Source organism: Protopterus annectens, chromosome 1.part1 (assembly GCF_019279795.1).
Source record: "Protopterus annectens isolate FY-2018-M chromosome 1.part1, PAN1.0, whole genome shotgun sequence".
NCBI classification, from domain to species: domain Eukaryota; kingdom Metazoa; phylum Chordata; order Ceratodontiformes; family Protopteridae; genus Protopterus; species Protopterus annectens.
In genome coordinates, this window is record NC_056726.1 from 1,555,231,985 (window position 1) to 1,555,254,439 (window position 22,455).

A 22,455-nucleotide genomic window follows, 5' to 3' on the forward strand; every position below is an offset into this window, starting at 1 on the left:
GCAGAATGGAAGACATACACAACTTTATTAATAATATATTACAGTCTGACGGCAATTCTAATAATGTACAACCGACATCTTAACCTGTATCAGGTTAAGAATAAATCAGTGCAAAGACAAGAAAACACAACAAGCAAATGGCAGTAATTGTCATCCATTTATATATTATGTCCCAGCTGCGAAAAAGGACCAGATGAAGTGGGGGATATTCTTTAGGTGTGCTAATATGGTGCTTTGAATCAATCTGATCAGAGAAAGGCAAACCATTTTTGTTACTTATGAGTAATACTCTGTCCAAGAACCAGGCATATTTCCTTGGAAAGAACACTTTAACCATTTTACTACTGACTACTTTCCAGCCTGTTGGGTTGTTTTCTCACATTCCTTAAAAGGCTCTGCCTCCAAAATGGTATGACATTCTTATGAAATTTCCATGTGACAATATGGGGATGCTCAGCAATACAAAATGCCCTTAGTGCACCCATAGCTTTAAATGTAGTTTAACAGATTCACCTTGAATTTAAATAGAGAACATTTTCCATTATATATATTTTCCTTTAACAATATTTACAAAGATGGCTTACAAACTCATTTATGTACTGTAAACATTTTTATTTATTATTTTGGGGTGGGGGTCTGGGATGAATACTTGTAAGCTGACTGGTCCTTCCTGAAGGCAGCAAGTGGCAGCTTAGCCAACTAAACAGGAAGCTGTATTTATTGCTTAGCAAAAACTTGCCACTGTATAAGTAACTTGAAGAGGCTGCAACGTCAGTGATAAAGGCTTAAAGAAAAGACAGAAATGGAAAAGACAGAAAACATATATAGGGCCAGGACTGAATTCTTGAGCTTAAGAGAACTGTAAGAAGTTTAGTGTTCCAGACATTTTCTCAATTCATTTTTAATACCCTCATACCATGACTAGAAAAGGGTCCCTTAGATATGTGGACTTACCCAGTTACCAAACAAACAAATGAGGTATATGAGGACAAACATGCTTGATTTAACACACAAAGATAAAACAAACAATGTCCAGTTAACTCATCAGTGGTTATAGCTTAGCAGTTCATTATTCAACATCAGGTACAAGGAAATAAAATAGTTACAACAGTAGTGATCCAAGGAGCGCCAGAAACAGATATAGTTTGTGCAACTTTAATACTTTATTCCACTACTGAAAACAAATTATAAAATACATTTGCTGATGTAGCAGTCAACTTGAGAAGTCACGGTTATTCAGTTTGCCCCTCTTATATTGCTGTCATGGGAACTATGTTTAGTGCATCACAAAAGAAGCTATGTCTTACCATAACGTTCCATCTGTGTTGTCGATCTTCACTAATCCTTGACTGTGGGCTCGGTTCGAGCCTTGGAACCAACTCGGCCGTTATTCCAGCTTTCGCCTTCCAAAAACTCTCGAGCTAAGCTCTACCCATAATGCTCCTCACAAAATTCACCTCAGATCGAGTTTGCAAACAATAGTGATAGACAGGAAATAACGAATCAGAGTCCATATCTGTCTCTCTATAAGGAAGTCAATCTTTGGAGAGATCTGATCCACCAGGAGATCTAAGGCAGGGGGAAGGAGGTGAGGAATCTCAAGGATTAGTGAAGATGGACAACACAGATGGAACGTTATGGTAAGACATAACGTCTTTATCCGATGTTGTCAATCTTCATATCATCCTTGCCTGTGGGACAGTGTCCCTAGGTACCTGAAGCTTGGGAGGTCTCATGATGGAAGAATATTCCTGAGCACCATTGAGCTGATTGATGCACATCCCCTAGAGACCAGGTCCAGCTTGTAATGCGTAATAACTGTATGAGGAGATGCCCATGTCGCTGCTGCACAAATATCATCTAAAGAAGCTCTGGCATGAAAAACTGCAGAAGCTGCTATTTAGAATGAATGGGCTTTTACAGGTCCTGGAAGGTGCACTCTCTTTTTGTAATAGACAAAGTGATACAATCACTAAGCCATTAAGCTAGAGTAACTTTAGAGACTCGACTTCCCGAAGTGACTGAAGAAAAGGAAATAAACAGCTGATCAGATTTTCTGATTGCCTTTGTTCTGTGAAGATAGAAATGTAATTGTCTGTGCATATCTAGTAAGTGCAGACAGTACTCCCCTTTATTGGAGAAGCTGGGAAAAAAGACTGGGAATTGTATACTCTGATTGATATTTGACTCGAAGACAACTTTCGATACGAAGGAGTGATTTGTTTGCAGGGAGCTCCTGTCGTTAAGAAAGACTAAAAAGAGAGATCTGCAGGATATCGCCTGAATTTCAGGTATTCTTCTAGCAGAAGTGATAGCTATCAAGAATAAAGTTTTCCATGACAAAAACCTCAAGTCACAACTGGCAGGTGGTTCAAAAGGATAACAAATAAGAGACTGAAGTACCAGATTCAAATCCCATGGTATGGAGGGTTCTTTATACGGAGGTCTGAGTATTAAGGCTCCTTTCAAAAAAGCTTTGCAAAATTTATGGAACATAAGGGATGAACCATTTAAACCAATATGAAAATTAGAGATTGCAGCAAGATGCACTCAAACAGTAGAGGCCGATGCTCCTGTTTCATAGAGTAAAGTCAAAAACTCCAGAACTCTATCAACAGGCACAGAATGTGGGTCACGATTAGAGTCTAACGACCACTTAGTAAACTTTAGCCACTTGTTAGGGTACAATTTTCTTGTTGAATGTTTGTGGTGGGCTAGAATGATGCAATGGACCGGGGAGGTCAGAGAAGAATGCCTGGCAATCATGGGAACTGGAGAAGCCATGGAGTGGGCTTGAGATGCTGAAGAATCGGATGAACCAGCCCCTGTGGTGTGACAAGTGGTCTAGAGCTGGGTCCAATATCCAGGGTTTCCGAAGCAGATGAGGCCACAGGAAGGGAAACCAGACCCATCAAGGCCAGAATGGGGCTATGACAATTATTCTGTTCTTCAACCTGTTAGCTTTCTGTAGAAACTGGTATATTAGAGGAATCGGGGGAAAAGCATACAATAGACCAGGGGGCCAATCGTGAAGGAGAGTGTCTCTGGGTGACTCCTGGGGGGGGGGGGTTAAGACAAAGTCACTGCTGCACTTGTTGTGCAAAGGGGACACAAACAGGTCACAGCAAGGTTAGCCCCAGTGGAGGAATATCTTTTCTGCCACCACTGGATAGAGAGACCACTCATGAGGCTTTAGGATGGTTCTGCTCAATTTGTCTGCGATCATGTTGGAGGTCCCTGGAATGTGTGTTTCTTACTAGAAAGCGGTCGGACAATATTGCCCATTGCATACTCTGAGAGCTTCTCGACAATGAGGGTAAGATCTGGTTCCCCCTTGCTTGTTGATGTACCAGACTACTGACATAATTGTTCCCAAGAGGAGGGTTTCTTAATATGCCTGCAACGCCAACAACAATGCCCTTAACTCTAGAAAGTTGATATGTAAATTGGCCTCCAGCTGGTACCAAGTATCTTGGACTGTCTTTTCCAGATAAAGCCCCCACCCACCCAATCTGAGACATGTCCGTGGTCACTATGGCTTCGGATTGAGGAGGGACAAAGGGACGGCCTGACAAAATTTCATTGGAGGGAAGCCACCAACTCAGGTCTTCCTTGCATTGATTGGTGATAATAACCAAATGGGACATTGGCTGATTTAGAAAGGACCATTGGGACGCCAGGAGCCATTGAAAACTTTGCATGTGATATCTCACCAGAGGGACGAGAGTGATAGAGGCTGCGACTGACCCTAGAGTTTGTACTAGGAGCCTCACTGATACTTTCTTGCTGTGAATAATCTGGCTGACTGACTTGTGAGCTTATTCTTTTTCTATGGGAAGAGACGCAATTTTGGTGACTGTATCGAGCACAGCTCCAATGAATTCCAACTGTTGAGATGGTTCTAAATGGGATTTTTCGCAGTTTATAGTGATTCCTAAGTCAGAATAAAGGAGAACAGTGTAATTTTGTGCCTTTACAAGTTTATGCCTGGTGGGAGCGGTATGCAGTCAGTTGTCTAGATATGGAAACACTCGGAATCCTAGCAGTCTGAGGTGAGCTGCTACTACTGCCATGCATTTGGTGAACACCCTGACGGCTGTGGTGAGACCAAAGGGCAGTGCCCTAAACTGATAGTGACTGGATCCCAGCCTGAAGCGCAGAAACCTTCTGGACTGCTTGTCCATTTTTATATGGTAATACGCATCCTGATGATCTATTGAGCACATCCATTCATCTTTTTCCAGGAATGGAAGTATAGACTGAACTGAGACCATCTGGAATTTGGTTTGCTGAACTGATTTGTTCAATTGACTGAGATTCAAAATTGGTCTCTAGTAACCTGTTTACTTAGGCACTAAAAAGAATCTTTAGTAAATCCCAGATCCTCTCTAGTCTGGTGGGACTGCTTGGATGACTCTTCTGTCATGCAGTTTTTGTATTTTTAAGACTGCTGCATCCTTGTGACTGGGTAGAACATCTGGGGTTCTTCTTAGCCTTTTTGGTTGTCTTGAAAAAGGGATATTGTAACCTCTGGTTATAATCATCTGCACCCAATTGTCCACAGTTATCCTTAGCCAGACAGATTGTTGCAGGGATAATCACCCCCCCCGACTGCGTCCAGAGGAAGGCAATTAGGCCTCATTTCAGAAGCGCTGAAAGGAATTACCAGGGAAAGAATCCCTGGAACCCTGATTCTGCTGAACACTTCTGCCTCTTGTATGGCATCTTCCATTGTTACTCCCCCTTCTGTCCCAGGGAAAGTTGCTGCCATATGAGTCCTCATAGTCTCCCACTTCTCTGGTTCCTGGAATAGGGCCATTGAGGAGTGGAAAAACGTACGCCCATGGCAGAAAAGGTCTTCCTTCTTTCATCTGGCTCCTAAACTTTGGGACCAAATAGGGATGCCCCGTCAAATGAAGCACTGACAAAAGAAGACTTAAATTGCTCCAGAAATCACATAAGCATATCCAGGCATGTCTCCTGATGGCTACACCTGAACCCACTGCCCTTTTCGTCCCTTCGTCAGCATGTACAATTAGCCAAATGGATGAGTTGGAAATGGATTCTAGGGTGGCGAGCTGAGAAGCCACTTTGTCTCAAACTCCTTCAGCTGCTGCTCCTGCAAGAGAATGTGATAGCTCTTTAACCACATCTCTTTGTAGTTTGGTAAAATGTGCCATGTAATTCAAGGACCAGAGAGTGAAGGTCGATGAAGCGTATATTTGCTTCCCAAACCTATCCATTGTCCTAGACTCTTTGTTAGGAGGATGGATAGTGGGACTTTCGTCAGCAAGTTCCTTCTTGGTGGCTGGCGCTACCACCATGGCATCCACAGGAATTCCCTTGGCCCAGTGTTGCTGATCCTGAGGGGCTGAAAGGATATGGTCTGGTTTCTTTGGAATTGGCTCGATAGAATCAGGTAACTTCCAAGTCTGCTGAGCAATCAACTTAATGAGATTGTCAGCAGGCAGAGAGATCCAAGAGGTAGACAGTTGGGCACGAAAAGCCTCTAGGTATACCAATTCCTCTAAGGAAGGCTGGAGGGAAGTCCAGCCACCCCTCTGTTTAAGGATCTCTAGGATGTCCCTGAAGGGAACGTATTCAGGAAGTGACTTAAGGGACCCTCCCCCCTCATCGAAATCTGTATCTTCTGTGTAGGACTCTTCTGGGGAGTCCACGTGCTTTCCTTTTGAACTTTCTATTCGAAGGTACCTCTTTGGTGGAGTGTTCCAGGGAGGTATCTGAAGAAGTCATAGTCACTGTGGTTTGATCCGGAGTCTTTTGTGCCCTCTGTCCCAGGGAAGAGACTGGCAGAAGCTCTAGTCGAGGGGAAAGACAAGACGTTTGGTCCGACAAGGGGGGACACAGACTGTTTGCCCACAATGGACAAGGCCCTTTCCATGGCCTGCAAGGCAGCACCCCCCCCCCCCCAATCGAGGGATAGGAGCCTGGAACCGAATAGACTCCTTCAAAACTGTGGTCCCACCCCACACTAAAGAGGCTGCATCCAAAACCAGAGTCGAGCTTACATATGCCAAAGTGCCCAGGGGCATGGAGGGCTCCAAAAGGATCGAAGTCGAACCCTGCCCTTCGGAACCGGCAACGAAGCCCCGACCCTGGGAGGTCTCTGGATTGGACAAACCCTAAGAACCCAGGACAGGTATTGAGGCCAGAGAAGGCGCTCTGATTGGCACCGAAACAGTCAAAGCCAGGAAGGTCAGTACCAGCGGATCCGAAAGCTCCACTGGAGTCGAAGGAAGAATAAAGGCTGAAGTGGAAGAAGGCAACATTCCAGAGCTAACACTTCCAGGAATTGTGGAAGGAGGCAATCCACTTGCCGCAAGGAGCTGATCCACCAGTCTCATGATATCAGATTCGGTTAGATTCTTAGTGGATCACACAGGAGAGAATGAAGGAGATGTGGGTGGACATTTCTCCAAAAAAGGACTGGGAGGACGGTCCACAAAAGTATCCACTATAGGTGAATATCTGGTGCGTAGTAAGTTTTTAAATGAAAACTCCTTTGGTTCCATGGTTTTGGTCGGCATCGAAAAAGACAACGAGTCTGTAACTGACATCGGTGCCAAAGTAGTCGGTGCAGAAACAGGCAACAATGACATCAGTGGCGATGAAGTCGGTTCAGAAACAGGTATCGACGGTACAGAAGACTGAGTCACTTGACCCACCGATTCCGAGGAAACTCTAGGAACCATGGGAGCCTTGGCCATTTTACTTGGCGGTTCAGAAGAACGTGTCAGAACCAACTGACTTCTTTTCTTTGTCTTACATGAGGAAGAAGGTGAACTTGCCTCTGTTTTGAGACCAGATAAGGCCTCTTCAAAGACTGATTTAAGAAGACCTTTCAGAATAAACTTATTTCTGTGGTCAGTTAAAGCCTTATGGCTAAAACTGTGACAAATTGCACAGTCCTCTTGTAAATGTACTACCACTAAATAATAGACACAAAGAGTGTGTCCATCTGAATTAGGAAGCTTCCTGTCACATTTCTGGCACCTTTTGAAGCCAGAAGTCCCTTTAACAGGCTTGTCTGTCATGACAAAAAGGCCACACTCACACACACGCACCAAGAAACAAGAACAAATTATAGAAAGGCTTTTATGTTTATTTTTATTTATTTATTTAACATTTGTTTACCAGGAAAGTCAGACTGAACACATGTCCTTCTTTTGCGGAGGCACGGCAAGAAAAGCTTAATAAACAATTTACATAGAAAACATTGATTAAATAGCATTTTTAGATTACACAGAAAATAGAGGTAAAAGAACATTAACAGTGTAACAGTAATTATAACAAGACAGTTTTTGGGTGAATACCAAATCAGTCAAGATGTTTACTGTTGTAGACAAAGCTTAAGAATACACTTACGATGATCTGAATAGACATAGGTTCATAGGTTCATACTAGGCTATCTGCCCTAGGGCATTTATAAGCCTAGCCAGAGTGTGTTTGGCTTTCGCCACCCATTTTAAATTAATTTTGCTATGCCCTTTTTCGAGGTTAGTATACTGTGCCTCTGTCTAACAGTGACACAGAAGTGATACCTGGGGTAAACCTATGATCTCCCATCCACTCATCAAGATTTCTCTTGAAGAGAGTCAATGAGGGACTCTGCCTAACCTGGACTGGGATTTTATTCCAGAGTGAAGGGAGCCTCTGGGTTATGAATCTGTCCCTCCAGCATGTCCTATTTATTTCAGTGCTGAGGTTCAAGTCTCTCGAGCGCGTAGCTCGATGGGATTTGGATTTTCTGAGGTGCAGCATGTCCATTAATTCCGGGTTGGACATGGCTTTATACGTCAGGCACAGATCGCCTCTGAGCAGGCGGTATGCCACTGAGTAGAGCTGGAGTTTCTTTAACGGGGCAGTAATGGCATCTGTTTGAGCCCTTTGATCCTCTTGGTGAGGTACTTTTGGGGTCTTTCCAGTTGCTGCAGGTGTCTGGTAAGGTACATCCCAAAAGGGGCATTGTACTCAATTATGGGCCTGATGAGGGATGAGTAAAGAGGCACGATGACCTCCCCTGATCTAGATGTGAATCCCTTCATGATTAGGTGGGCTATATAAAATTTTTTCTAACCACTTTGGCCACGTGGTTGTCAAATGAGAGATTGCTATCAACTTGGGTCCCCAGGTCCCTAATTACTTCTTCTGTACTTAATGGATTACCACCTATGTGGTAATTTGTGGGCACTTTGTTTTTGCCAAAGGGGATGACCATACACTTTTTGGTGTTTAGCTTGAGGCCATGGCTCAGGCACCAGTTGTCTGTTTCTATGAGGCCCTTTTGGAGGATGCTTGTGTCGGCTGGAGAGTCGATTATGGCGCCCAGTTTGCAGTCATCTGCGAACTTGGTCAGCCACAGTCCTTCCGTGTTGGCCTGTACCTCCGAGAAATATATACCGAACAAGAGAGGTCCCAGGACTGAGCCTTGTGGGACGCCACTTGTAACTGGTTTGGAGTCTGACATGGCTCCAGCAATTCTAACCATGTGGGTTCTGTCCTTGAGCCAGTTTGCAACCCATCTAGTGACATAGGGGTTTATATTTAAGCTGGTGAGCTTATCTATAATGCCCGAGTGGGGTATTGTATCGAAGGCTTTTGCAAGGTCCAGGTAGGCTGTGTGGACCACCTTCCCCTCGTCAATGGCCTTGGTGACTGTTTTAAAGAAATCGACCAGGTTTAAGAGGCAGGATCTGCCCTTAACAAAGCCGAACTGGGTAGGATCCAGTGTCTGTAGGTCCCCAATATCTTTATTTATGAGGTCCATGATGATCCTTTCCATAGCTTTGCAGACCAAGCTAGTCAGGCTTATGGGGCGATAGTTTCCAGGATCCGTTGAGGCACCACCTTTGTGGAGAGGGACCACTGTTGCTGTACGCCACTCTTTGGGTACATATCCTGTAGTAAGGCTGAGATTGAACAGTAGTTTTATGTTTGGGTTTAGCTCTTCTTGGAGTTCATGTTGGACGCAGCCCGGGACACCGTCTGGTCCCATTGATGCTGTGTTTTTTGCTTTGGAGAGGGTGGCTCTTACCTGAGAATCTGAGATGTCAGGGGGGCAGCACTCTGCTGGGATAGATATTTGCCCTTTTGGTGGGGGGGGGGGGTTGCGCTGAACCTGTCAGCTAGGATAGCTAGGATGTTGGCAATGTCTGTGGGTTCAATGTATTTTTTTATCATTTTGGACTAATTCTGAGCATATCTGGGAATTCCCACCCAGGTTCCTAACATAACTAAAGAAAGCCTTGTGATTATCCTTAGTGTCCTGTGCAATTTTTCTCTCGAAGCTGGCCTTAGACGATTTTATGAGTGCCCGTAGTATTAGTAGTATTCATAGATGAATATTTGCATAGAATTACATACAGTTGACATGTGCTCTTCCATAGTGGTTAGTATAACTAGTGGGGAGGGTTGGAAGAAAACTTTGATGAAAGCAAAGAGTAGGTTAGCCAGGGGAGTTGCAGGAGCAGAGCCAGGAGTTTGTAAGGTGTGCTTTCAGAAGTTTTTTGAATAGTACTGTAGAAGTGTTAGCTACTAGTGCATTAGGTAGACTATTCCAGAGTTTAGAGGTATACTTGGAGAAGAGAGATTCACCTGTTGAGTTTTTAACTTTAGTGACTTGTAAAAGTGGTTTGCTGCTAGAGCGGAGGGGTCTTGAAGAGGTATAGGGTTGGACGATATCTTTGAGAGCAGGGAAATTATCTGGTTGATAGAGAATTTTATGTGCGAAGTTTAGTTGATTATAGTGCAGGAGTTGAGGGAGTTCAAGCCATGAGAGCTGCTTAACTGATAAACAGTGATGAGACTTGTATGGGGTATTGGTGGCAAATTTGGAGATTTTGTTATAACAGGCTTCGGGTCTGGCTAGGTCGGTTTTGCAGAGGTTAGTTAAGATTGGAGAGGCATATAAACGCGTTGACAAAAGGTATGTTCTTGCAATAGTGACTTTTGTACTGTTTGTTAAGAATTTCTTGTTCCTATACAGGAGGCCGAGATTTTGTGGATTTTTTTAATAGTTTGGGCTATATGAATGTCAAATTTCATGTTAATGTCTACTACAACACCTAACTATTTGGTTTGGGCTGTTAAAAAAAAAAATAAAACTAATTAAAGGCAGGAAGGATGCACCAACAATGATACTTTAAGAAATACCAGTAGGATAAAGGGGCAAAGTAACAACAATGATAAAAGATTACCAAAACGGTAGATTAAAGTAATAGATCACACACACAGCAGGTAAACTATTTAAAAGAGGAGTGGGTAGTAGAAATTGAAAGGGAAAGTAGATTTAAGAAGAAAAAGGTCAAAGTTACAGTTTTATAAAGTTATTGCTGTCACTTGAGAGCTCAGAGGAGAGAAGGCGTTTGGCACTATGAAGTGGCAAACAAGATCTGAAGTGATTTTGTGAGAAGCATTATAGGCAGAGCTTAGCTTGAGTTTTCGGAAGGCGTAAGTTGGAATAACAGCCGAGTCGGTTCTGAGGCTTGGAACTGAACCCGCAGTCAAGGATTATGGAAAGATTGACAATATCAGATACAATGTTAATGATTTAAAAGTAGGGAACAGGGCAGATATTAGTATGCTAGAAATGAGAACATTCTAACAGCTATCAGATCTGGATGGTATGGCTTGAACTAAAGTTTTCATCTGTCCCACAGTGTGCATCCTACCACCCTTCTCAGGCACTTCATTTCCATCACCTCTAGCGTCTTCAACTGTTCTGCCTTTACTGAACAGGTTTCTGTACTTGCTGGTCACACCACTGTCTTGTACACCTTACTTTTCAGCTTCTTTGGCATTCTTCTGTCATAGACTACACCTGATACTCTATGTTAGCTGGCTGTAGCCCCTCTGATTCTAGCTTTGACCACTTCATTCAGACTTCCCTTCTCCTCAACCACCCCTTCCACATACTTGAACCTTTTACCTGTTCCACTATCTTCCCTTCTATCTCTGTTCTCAGCTTCTTCTGATTTCCCCCAATTTGCTGACATTACCACTGTCTTATCTGTGCTTAGTTTCATCCCATGTGCCTTCAGTTTTGCATTACACTCTCCTATGCTTTGCTGAAGTTCTAGCTCAGAGTCAGCCTGTAATGCCACATTGTCTGCATACAGCAACTTTGTTGATCTGTCTCCTCCGACCTGTCTGCTAATGTAGTCCTTCACCAGCATGGACAGAAGTGGGCTAAGAGCTGAACCCTGCTGTAAACCCACTCCTGCTAGGAAACCCTCTGTGAGGTTGAACGCTGTTCATACTTGAGTCATTGGGTCCTTTTACATAGCCTGCACTAATTCTACCAATGTTTCTGGGACTTCAAACCACTCCAGTACTGCCCAGATCAGCTTTCTTGGGACCTTGTCATATGCTTTCTCCAAGTCTAGGAGTACCCAGTTTGAACCTCTCCTCATCTCTAGCTTCTTCTCAAGTATCTGTCCCATGCAAACATCGGGTCTGTTGTGCTGCATCCTGATCCGAGTCCGAACTGCTCATTTTCCATCTTACTTTCTACTACTCTGCATATCCATTTATCAATCACCCTCTCCAGAACTTACATGCAATGTGATAAAAGTTTTATGCCTCTGTACTGTCCACAGTTGAGGATGTCCCCTTTGTTCTTGTGCACTGGCACGAGTATGCTTATTCTCCCGTCATCTGGGATAAGCCACTCTCTCCATACTGCTATTACTAGCCTCAGGAGTCATTTCTCCCCTATCTCACTCAGCATCTTTATCATATCTGTTGTGACATCATCTGAGCCTGCTGCTTTCCCTGACTTCATTTTCCTTAGCGTTGTTCTTACTTCTTCTAGGGTGGGGTCCTCTTCTTCTCTCATCGTAGGCTGTTTCTGGGGCAGTAGAACTTCTGTGCAGTTTTCTTCATTTGGAAACTCCTGGAAATACTCCTTCCATCTGCCTTTGATGTCCTGCGGACTGGTGAGCAGGCTGTTGATGGCATCCATTATGAAGGGTGTCTGATTCTCTCCTTTATCTTTCTGTCTTTGCCTTGCAACCTGAAATAGTTTCTTTGTGCTACTTACTGAGTCACTTTCCAGAAGTTGTTAGAGTGCCTCTGATGCCCTATTCTTTGCTACTACAACTTCTTTCATAGCTTCTTTGTTAGCCAACCAGTAGTCCTTCCTAGCCTGGTCAGTCTTTTCTACCTCCCACTTCTTCCTGCACCCCTTCTTTCTTTTGATGACTTCCTGGACTTCTGTATTCCACCACCAGCTTTCCTTATGTATCTTATTTGCATACCTGGCTCGGCCACATATCATTTCTGTAGTCCTAACACATGCTGTTTTTAGGCACTGCAATTCTTGTTCAACTCCACCTATTTCCTCCTCTCCTTGGGGTGCTAGAGCCCTAAGTAATTCCTTGAACTGTTGTACTTTCTCTCCAGTCAACTTCTAGGTCTTCAGCCTGTTCTCTGTTGACCTTAGAGCCTTCTCTGACCACTGCTTGCAGCTGATTGTGGCAACTAGTGGTATATGCTGTGATCTGACTGTTTCAGTGGGGATGATTTTGCAATCATGGATTCTACCTCAGTGTCTTTTCCTTACTAGGAGGAAGTCTACCCGAGTTGCATGTTGGATACTCTTGTATGTGATCTTGTGACTGTCTCTCTTTCTGAAACATGGATTGGCTACTATCAAGCCATTTGCCAGACAGAAGTCTAGAATGGCTTCTCCTTCTTTATTCCTGTTGCTTTACCCATATGGACCCAGACAGTCCTCATATCCTGTTCTGTCTATCCCAATATGTGTATTCAAGTTACCCATTACCAACAAAAAATTTGCGTTGTCCTGCTGTATCTAGTAAGTCCTGCAACTGCTGTCTGAACGCACTCTTTTCCTCACTATCACAACCCTGCTGTGGGGAATAGGCTGAGATTATGAATACTGGAGAGACCAGTTGGTATAATGGTTAAGGTCTTCACCTCCCATGCAAAAAGTACAGTTGTGTACACTTACCATAAATGTAGATGTTCGAGTGTATTCACTGTTGCTGTTATCACATTTGGGTTATCGGCTTGCAGTAGCTCTCAGTCGGCCTGATTATCAAAGTCTTAGGTCCTGCATCGGTTGCTGTCTCATCTTCCATGACGTCAGGTAGTCAGGGGTATAAAGCATGCAGCCGACGCCATTACATCAGTTTTTCTTGACCCAGATGCCAGGTGCCCCCATAATGGGAAGCAATTAAATATATACACAAGGTTATACCTCCAACAAAAAAGCAAATACACCATAAAGCTTTAAGCAAAGTAAGCAAGAGTAGAGGTATAGCCAATAGAAGTCAGGGGGCTGGAGGGAGGGTAACTAGGACTGTAACAGTGAATACACTCGAACATCTACATTTATGGTAAGTGTACACAACTGTACTATGTTCTTCGTGTTTCACTGTTGCAGTCATCACATTTGGGTAGACTCCCAAAGCTAACTATGGGAGGAGGAAATTAGATAGCATTAGGACCAGCTATAAGGCCCTGCAAGACTACAGTGGCAAAGCCAGCTCTGGATTTAGAGAAAATTGGCAAATGGTAATGCTTGGTGAAGGTATGTACAGAACTCCAGGTAACAGCTTTCTAGAATGTCCTTGGTAGGTACACCTCTGAGAAAGGCTATAGATGTAGATGCAGCCCTAGTTGAATGTGGTCTAATCCCCTGTGGGGAAGGTTTTCCATGGTGCTTATAGCAGAAATGAATGCAATGGCTTATCCATTTAGAAATGGTTTGCTTTGAAATGGCCTTCCCCTCTGCCCCTGCAGCAAACGCAACCAGCAGCTGTTCAGATTTCCTGAAAGGTTTAGTCCTGTCCAAATAAAATCTAAGTTGTTTGTGCACATCTAAGGAGTGCAGTATTCATTCCCCTTTGTTCTGTGGATTAGAAAAGAAGGTTGGCAAATGAATGGACTGATTAAGGGCCACACTGGATACCACCTTAGGCATGAAGGAGGGACTGGTCCTGAGGGACACCCTGTCTGCATGAAAAATGATGAAAGGCTCCACTGCCATGAGGGCCTGTAATTCAGACACCCTTCTTGCTGAAGTGATGGCTAAATGGAAGGCTGTTTTCCAAGAAAGGAATTTCAACTCTGCATTTGCAGCTGGCTCAAAAGGTAGAGTGAGTTTTTCCAATACAAAGTTAAGGTCCCAGGCTGGTGTAGGGCCTCTCCTGTCTGGTCTTACGTTTTTGGCCCCTCTGAGGAACTACTTCAGCAGTGGATGAGAGAAGAGGGGTGGTTCTGTGCTGTAATGAGCTGAAATGGCCAAGGCATGAATTTTGATGGAGGAAAAGGAAAGGCCTTTGTGAAGCATCTCCGTTAAGTATTGAAGAATCTGAGGTAAATTGGGCGCTGCTGTGCCCATCCAGAGTTTGTTTCCAGGAACAGAATCTTTTCCATTTTTCAACATAGGGTTTTCTATTACTAGGCCTCCTCGCCTCCAGAATGACATCCAACACTTGCTTACTGAGGGATGGTAACGGAGAGATCAAGTAATTAGCCAGGCTGCCAGGTAGACAAGGTATGATAGGAATCATTGATTCTAGATCCTGAATGTTGACACCATAGGCTTTTTAGATACCATTGTAGTTTCCTCATATGCAGTCTTGCATATGGAATTAAGAGAATGCAGGAGGCCACGAGCCTCAGGGCATGCAGTATTTTCCTTGCAGATAGCTGGGTCTTTGTGGCCAGTAGTTTGAAGTAGACTGTCAAATTAACTTGCTTCTCTGGCGTGAGAAAAGCCATCTGGGAAGTTCTGTTAAAACTTGCTCCCAGAATACAATTTGTTGGCAGGGTACAAGATGTGATTTCTTTTATGGTGTACCCCAGAGAAGTTAGCAATTTTTGTACAAACGCCAGATGATTCAATAGTATGTCCTGGCTTTCTGCCTGAATTAGACAATCGTCCAGGTATGGATATATTTGGATATTTCTTTGCCTGCAAAATGCAATGACTGGAGCTATGCACTTTTGTGAATACCCTGGGCGCAGTAGATAAGCCAAAGGGCAGTGCAGAGAACTGATAGCACCTGTAGCCTGCTTTGAAGCATGGGTATCTTCTGCAAGATTCCCTTATTGGGACGTGCAGGTAGGCTTCCTTTAAATCCAGTGTTGCCAACCATGTATCCTTCCCTAGCATTGGAAGCAGCTGGTGAAGAGTTAGTATCTTGAATTTTGGGATCACCAAGAATGTGTTTAGGATAGAGAGGTCCAGGATAGGACGTCAGGAGTTTTCTTTTCTGGGTACAAGGAAAAGTCTTGAGTAGAAACCTTGTCCCCTTTCCTCTTCTGCAACAGGCTGAATAGCCCTGATGCTTAAGAGAGAGAGAATTTGCTTTTGAGCCTCTGCCCACTGATTTGAGGGTAGATCTGGCCAACCGTTTGGGGTTGGTAAGGAGTGAAAGTCAAATCTGTATCCTTGGGAAACTATATTTAAAACCCATTTGTCCTGGGTAATGAGTTCCCAATTTTTTGCCTGCAGGGCAACCTTTCCCCCTAAAGGAACAGGCAGTTGTGCAGGGCTTGGAAGATTTAAAGTTAAGTCAGTGAGACAGTTTACCATAGGGGGGTAGTCTTACCACTCCCTGCTTTGGAAGTGGAGCCCCCCACTGCTTAGTCCTGTGAGCACTTTGGGACTGAAGCCTGGGTGTTCTGCTGCTTCTGGGTTTGGACTGAGAAGGCTTGGAAGAAGCAGGAAAGGACCAATTTTTAGAGGGCCAATGCCTACTAAATCTGGGGGGCTGTACTTGGAGGAAATCTTTAACAGTTTGCATAGATTTAGCTTTTTCCTCCATCTTTTTAAGCACTTCTTCTGCTTTGTTGCCAAACAGGCGGACTTGGTTTAAGGGAGCATCCAGCCATTTAGTTTTAACATGTTCTGGCAAAGATTGCTGCTTAAGCCAAGCATGCCTTCTAAGTACAGACCCAGTGACAGCAGCCCTGCAAGATGCCTCTAGTGAATCAAAACCACATTGCAAAGTATGTTTTCCAACTTGTTCAGCAGAATGCATTAAAATCTGTAAATCTTTATTTTCAGCACAGCCAGGAATCAACATAATTTTCTGTTTAAGCAATCCAATAATATCCTGCTGATACTTTAACATATGAAACTGGCAGTTTAAGCCGTAATGGCCAAGGTTGCACAAGTGTATACCTTCTTACCCCATCTATCCAGCACCCTGGAATCTCTATCAGAGGGGGTAGGATTTTTGGCAGTAGTAGCCTAATGCCCTTGGGTCCCTGTGAAATGGTCTCAGGATCCACAGTAGGATTTTTAAAGAGGAACTTGTGAAACTCAGGAACCCTGAAATATCTATCAGGTTTTCTGGGAGCTGGAGGTAAAGAGTCAGGGGCCAAGCTAGATTCCGAAAAGGCATCATCAACAATGTCCAACACAGGGGGGGTAGCTAAAGTCCTGTGTTGGGGCAGGAGTAAGAAATCCCTAAGCCTCTTTTTAGAATCAGAGTAATCCTGGCTTTCCCAGTGAAACTGCTCCCTAAGAGTATGCAAGGTTTCACCAAAAGAGAAAAAGATAAATCCTCTGGAGGGGAAGCAGAGAGAATAGAGTCCTCTGCATCATAATCCTCATAGGTAGATAAGGGTAAATCCTGGTCATCAGAGAAAACAGAAATTTCAGAGTCCTGATCAGAAGAATCATTAGGAAACTCAGTCCTACACCTCTAAGAGGGGGAAGGGTGGCTTCCCCTGATTAGAGTAATAAGGTCTTCAGCCATTCTTATCATTTGTTTTTTAGGCATAGAGGCCTGACCATGCAGTCTGGACATCGGTTCTCTAGGCATGGATCGAGTTTTAGGCCTCGAAAAAGAAGATGGCATCGGTTTAATATGCAAGTCAGTAGGCCTGAATACACCCTCAGAAGCCGGTGCCTACACAGCGGCTCTGGACCCATCCAAGGTAGAGACATCTGCAGGTTCCACAGTTGAAGCATCTTGCGGCATACCGGACTCCGAATGGGTCTCAGTAGAGGCCTGCAAATCTGAAGTAGTGGGTATCAGGGGCTGCGTAAGCGCCTCAATGAGTACCGGCGAACTGGCGACTAGCTTAGGAGAAGCATCGGCAGCTTTGGACCTATGCGGTCTGTCTCTGTCTTTATCTTTGCGTTTTTTCGGAATGTCGGTAGTCGGGTGGCTTACCGAAGCCATATCTGGATAATTGAAACGAGTACCAAAATATTTTGAAACGTAAATAAACCGACAACAAATAGTCCATTGTTTAAATAAGGCACAAAACCGACAGCGAGGTATGTCGTGGTCAGGGCCTAAGCAAAGAATGCAGTACAAATGAAAATCTTTATGAGGTATTTGCTTTCCACAAGAAATACAATTATTAACTTTTATTGACATCAGTTTAGAGCAAGAAAAAGTTTCCCCAATGGGATACTTAGCTTAGTTGAAGACTTTGGTTCTGAAACTTGAAAACGAAAATTTCAGGAGTCGGCCAACCGGCACTTGCGAACTGCTTCTGCTTCGGGCACCGCATGGCAAGAAAAACTGATGTAATGGCGTCGGCTGCATGCTTTATACCCCTGACTACCTAACATCATGGAAGATGAGACAGCAACTGACGCAGGACCCAAGACTTTGATAATCAGGCTGACTGAGGGCTACTGCAAGCAGATACCCCAAATGTAATGACTACAACAGTGAAACACGAAGAACATCTATAGTTCATAGTTAATAGCTATATACTAGGCTAACAAAGTACAGTTGTGTACACTTACCATAAATGTAGATGTTCAAGTGTATTCACTGTTGCAGTCATTACATTTGGGTAATCTTCTGGCAGGTTGCCCTCAGTCGGCCTGATTAACAAAGTCTTGGGTCTTGTGTCGGTTGCTGTCCCTTCTTCCACGATGTCAGGACATCAGGGGTATAAAACATGCAGCCGACACCATTACATCAGTTTTTCTTGCCCCAGATGTCAGGTTCCCCCCAAATGGGGAGCAAATAAAATTAAAAACACAAAAATATACCTCCAACCAAAAGCAAATACACCAAAAAGGCTTTTAAGCATAGTAAAAGAAAGTAGAGTTATAGTAAGAGAAAAACAGGGGGCTGAAGGGAGGCTAACCAGGACTGCAACAGTGAATACACTCAAACATCTACATTTATGGTAAGTGTACACAACTGTACTATGTTCTTCATGTTTCACTGTTGCAGTCATTACATTTGGGTAGATTTCCAAAGCTATAGTTGGGAGGATGGATTTATACAGCATTAGGACCAGCTATAAGGCCCTGCAAGACAGCAGTGGCAAAGCAAGCTCTGAATTTAGAGAAAATTGGTACGTGATAATGTGTGGTGAAGGTATGCACTGAACTCCAGGTAGCAGCTTCTAGAATATCCCTGGTAGGAACACCTCTGAGAAAGGCTGCAGAAGTAGATGCAGCCCTGGTGTATTGAGATCTGATCCCCTGGGGGATAGGTTTTCCATGGTGCTTATAGTAGAAATGAATGCAATGGCTTATCCATTTAGAAATGGTTTGTTTCAAAATAGCCTTCCCCTCTGCCCCAGCAGCAAATGCCACTAGCAATTGTTCAGATTTTCTTCGAAATTTAGTTCAGTTCAAGTAAAATCGAAGTTGTCTGTGCACGTCCAAGGAATGCAGAATCCATCCCCCTTTGTTCTGTGTACTGGGGTAGATGGTTGGCAAATGAATGAATTGGTTAAGAGCCACACTGGAAACCACCTTGGGCATGAAGGATGGATTGATCCTCAGAGATACCCTGTCCGCATGAAAGATGATGAAAGGCTCCACTTCCATAAGGGCATGTAATTCAGATATTCTTCTAGCTGAAGTGATTGCTAATAGGAAAGCTGTTTTCCAAGAAAGAAATTTTAAATATGCAGTAGCAGCTGGCTCGAAAGGAGGTAAAGTGAACTTTTCCAAAACAAAGCTAAGGTCCCAGGCAGGGGTAGGAGCTCTCCTGGGTGGCCTCAAGTTCTTTGCCCCTCTGATATACTGCTTGATTAGGGGATGGGAAAAGAGAGGTGGTTCTGTGTTATAGTGAGCTGAAATAGCTGAAGCGTGGATTTTAATAGAGGAAAAAGAAAGGCCCTTGTGAAGCATCTCAGTTAAGTATTGCAAAATCTGAGGTAAATTGGGCACTGCTGTGGTCATCCCTAAAGATTGGTTCCAGGCACAGATTATTTTCCATTTGTCAGCATAAGATTTTCTAGTACTAGGTCTTCTCGCCTCCAAGATGACATCCATCACAGGTTTGCTGAGGGATGCTAAGGGTGAATTTAAGTGATTAGCCAAGCTGCAAGGTTCAATGTTGGGAGCTGAGGGTGCAGAATTTGGAGAAGGTGTCTAAGGCAGGTGCCACGGAGATATTTGTGACACACTGCACAAAAGTGGGTACCAGTGTTGGCAAGGCCAGTCTGGAGCAATCAAAATCATTCTTGGTTTGTCCTGTTGGACTTTTAGCAGAACTTTGGAGAGCAGAGGCAGAGGACAGAGCATCCACCTTCCAGGCTTTTTTGTGAGGAGTCCATGTGCAAAATTTGTCTAACTGGTTATTCTGGGGGGAGGCAAATAGATCTATGTCTGGGCTCCCCCATTTGCTTGTCAACATCCTGAAAATCTGTGGTTCCAGTTTCCACTTGTGTGGGTCCATGAGATTTCTGCTTAGTCCGTCTGCCAGTGTATTCAGTTTTCCTAGCAGGAATTGAGCTTGTAGTTGCACTTGGTAGCTCAAAGCCGTGTTCCACAATGACATGGCTAGTCTGCAGAGGGGGTAAAAATGTGTACCCCCTTGCTTGTTTATGTACCACATAACCGTGGTGTTGTCCATCTTTACCATTATTTGTCCTGAATGAATGTAGTCCTTGAAGGCTGTCAGAGCATTCTGTACAGCTAACATTTCTTTTTGATTGATATGTAGGTGCATTTGATTTGGGTTCCATTTGCCCTGAATGCACTTCCCTACCAGGTGAGCCCCCCATGCATAGTCTGATGCGTCTGTAGTTAGGGTTTGGGCGGCAGGGGGTAGTGTGAATGGCAGTCCCTTGTTTTGGTGGCAGGCCTCTGCCCACCATCGGAACTCCAGGCGTAGGCAAGGCATGATAGGAATCATTGTTTCCAGGCTGTGACAATGTTGACTCCATAGACTTTTTAAGTACCACTGAAGTTTCCTCATATGCAGTCTTGCATATGGAATTTGAAGAATGCAAGAGGTCATGAACCCCAAGGCTTGCAGTATTTGTCTTGCAGATAGCAGGGTTTTTGTGGCCACTTGTTTGAAGTAAGTCACCAAATGAATTTGGTTTTCTGATGTGAGGAAAGCCATCTGGGCAGTTGTATTCAAGCTTGCACCCAGGAATGTAATCTGTTGAGAGGGTACCAGTTGTGATTTCTTTTCGTTTATGGTGTACCCTAGACAAGTTAGAATCCTTTTTACAAATGCCAGGTGATTTCGAAGTATGGCCTGGTTTTCTGCCTGAATTAGACAATCGTCCAGGTATGGATATATTTGAATATTTCTTTACCTGCAAAAAGCAATTACTGGAGCCAGGCACTTTGTGAATACCTTGGGCGCAGTAGACAAGCCAAAGGGCAGTGCAGAGAACTGATAATGCAAGTAGCCTGCTTTGAAGCGTAGGTACCTTCTGCAACATTCCCTGATTGGGATATGCAGGTAAGCTTCTTTTAAATCTAGAGTTGCCAACCAGGCATCTTTGCCTAGCATAGGAAGTAACTGGTGAAGAGTCAGCATCTTGAATTTTGGAATGCCCAGAAAGGTGTTTAGAGTAGACAGGTCCAGAATTGGATGCCATGATTTGTCTTTTCTGGGTACCAGGAAAAGCCTGGAATAGAAACCTTGTCCCTTTTTCTCTTCTGGTACCGGTTGAATAGCCCCCATGTTTAAGAGGGAAAGTACTTGTTTCTGAACCTCTGCCCACTGATTTGGGGGCAGGTCTGGCCACCCGTTTGGTGTTGGCAATGTGTGGAATTGAAATCTGTATCCCTGGGACACTACATTTAAAACCCATTTTTCCTGGGTTATGAGTTCCCAGTTTTGTGCATGAAGAGCAATCTTTCCCCCAAAGGGGCGGCTAAAAGGTAAGTGCTTGGTAATTTTAAAGGCAAGTCATTGAAACTGTTTACCATAGGGGGTGTCTTGTAATTTCCAGATTTGGAAGTGGAGACCCCCCATTGCTTAGTTCTGAGAGTCCCTTGGGACTGAAACCTGGTGCTTTTGGTGTGTCTGGGTTTGGCTTGAGAGGATCTGGCAGGAGCTGGAAAGGACCAATTCTTAGTAGGCCAGTGCCTACTAAATCTTGGAGGTTGCACTTGTAAGAAATCTTTTACAGTTTGCATAGATTTAGCTTTATCTTCCATCTTTTTTAGAACTTCTTCAGCCTTATTGCCAAACAGACGGTCCTGATTTAAAGGAGCATCCAACAATTTTGCTTTAACATGATCAGGCAGAGATTGCTCCTTAAGTCAAGCATGCCTTCTAAATACAGACCCAGTAACAGCAGCCCTGCAAGAGGCCTCTAAAGAATCAAAACCACATTGCAAAGTATGTTTTCCAACTTGTTCAGCAGAATGCAATAAATCATGTAAATCTTTATTTTCCAGACAGTCAGAAATCAACATCATTTTCTGTTTAAGCAGTCCAATAATATGCTGTTGATATTTTAACATATGAAATTGGCAGTTTAAAGCCCTGACTGCCAAGGTTGCAGAAGAATAAATCTTTTTACCCCATCGATACAGCACCCTGGAGTCTCTATCAGAAGGGGTAGGATTTTTAGCAGTAGAAGCCTTAATGCCCTTGGGCCCCTGAGAAATGGTTTCTGGATCCGCGACAGGATTTTTGAAAAGGAATCTGTGGGACTCAGGAACCCTGTAGTATCTGTCAGGTTTACTAGGAGCGGAGGCAGGGAATCAGGGGCCATACTGGAATCTGCAAACCCATCATCAACAATGTCTAGTACAGGAGGTATAGCCAAAGGCCTATGCTGAGGTAGAAGAAGGAAATCCCTAAGCCTCTTTTTAGATTCAGAAAATTCCTGACTCTCCCAGTGGAAATGCTCCCTTAAGGTATGTAAAGTTTCCCCAAAAGAAAAGTCCTCAGGGGGGAAGCAGAGGGAATGGAATCCTCATAAGTAGGTATGGACAAATCCAGGTCATTGGAAGAATTAGAAGAAACAGAGTCCTGATCAGAAGATTCATAGTCAAACTCAGCCCTAGGCCTCTTAGAAGGGGGGGGGGGGGTTGACTATCCCTGATTGGAGTAATATGATCTTCAGCCATTTTGATCATTTGTTTTTTAGGCATAGGGGCCTGAACATCAGTTTTTTAGACATAGATTGAGATTTAAGCCTTGGAATAGAAGGTGAAGTCGGTTTAATATGCAAGTCTGTAGGCCTGACTACACCCTCAGAAGCCGGTGCCTG

The 22,455-nt window shown here is 43.9% G+C and overlaps 1 protein-coding gene across 1 annotated transcript in view; it reads right to left on the reverse strand.

The window, feature by feature from the left end:
* The window catches only part of CLIC4 (chloride intracellular channel 4), a 1,305,478-nt gene that overhangs the window by 319,768 nt on the left and 963,255 nt on the right, over positions 1–22,455 (reverse strand). The gene's annotated exons all lie outside the window — the stretch shown is intronic.